This window comes from Tenebrio molitor, chromosome 1 (genome assembly GCF_963966145.1).
Source record: "Tenebrio molitor chromosome 1, icTenMoli1.1, whole genome shotgun sequence".
NCBI classification, from domain to species: domain Eukaryota; kingdom Metazoa; phylum Arthropoda; class Insecta; order Coleoptera; family Tenebrionidae; genus Tenebrio; species Tenebrio molitor.
The window spans coordinates 16,847,581-16,848,594 of record NC_091046.1 but is presented as its reverse complement, the minus strand read 5'-3'; the positions used below and the strand labels follow the sequence as shown (position 1 = coordinate 16,848,594).

Here is a 1,014-nt window from a genome sequence, read left to right as displayed (position 1 = left end):
AAACGTTGAAATGCACAATAGAAACTCTAGTTTTTCATTTGCCAGTCAACACCGTTTAAATAAAAGACAAAAACTAATGGTACTGCCCTCGTATATCGAACTGTCTGAAATTATTGGAGATTAGATTTATGAGTTTATGACAGTGGTCAGGTCCCTTTGTCGAAATATGGATTGGTGATTATTTCCTTGCAGAGGGTCGGCTCGATTCTTATACATAAGTTTTCCTACAACGAATGAAGAGATAGTTCAGGAACAAATCAAATTTTTTGAAGTGGCTGCATTTCCGCGTGTTGTAGGTGCAATCGATTGTACACACGTAAAAATTCAATCCCCAGGTAAGGTACCTACCACATTTTTGAATAATGGAAAATGAAATCAAAAATGTGTTATAACTAGGAGGTAATGATGCAGAAATATATAGGAACCGAAAATCTTACTTTTCGGTAAATTCTCAAATGATATGTACTGCAGCTTTTTAAGGATTACCAATATTGTTTCACGATGGCCCGGTTCTGTACATGACGCCACAATTTTTAATAACAGCAGAATACTGGCCAATTTTGAAACACACGCTTTTAGGAACTGTTTACTTTTTGGTGAAACAAACAACAAATAAATATTGAAAAATAAAAAGTGTCAAAATATTGTTTTAGGAGATGGTGGATATCCTAATAAATCTTATTTATTTACTCCTCTTTTAAATCCAGTCACTCCACCCGAACAACATTACAATGAATCTCATATAAGAACTAGGAAAAGATGTTTCGGTGTATTAAAACGAAGGTTCCCAGTCTTAGCATATGGATGTCGGTTAAAAATTGAGACCACGATGACCATAATTGTTGCAACAGCAGTACTTCATAATTTGGCTCTATCTATGGACGATGTTGACCCACCACCAATACCTGAAGAACTGAATGAACATGAATTAAACCGGCTCATCGAAGATGGTCAAATCCCTAACGTTCATTATGTTGCAAATGAACCTGTAGGTGCAGGAGCTCAATTAAGAAG

General features: G+C 35.7%; 1 long non-coding RNA gene across 1 annotated transcript; it reads left to right on the top strand.

The window, feature by feature from the left end:
- Window positions 1–215: 215 nt before the first annotated feature.
- On the top strand, window positions 216–754 carry LOC138122234 (uncharacterized). The gene is made up of 3 exons (XR_011156388.1): window positions 216–335; window positions 397–596; window positions 654–754. It is a non-coding gene; the product is annotated as an uncharacterized lncRNA (long non-coding RNA).
- Window positions 755–1,014: the final 260 nt, after the last annotated feature.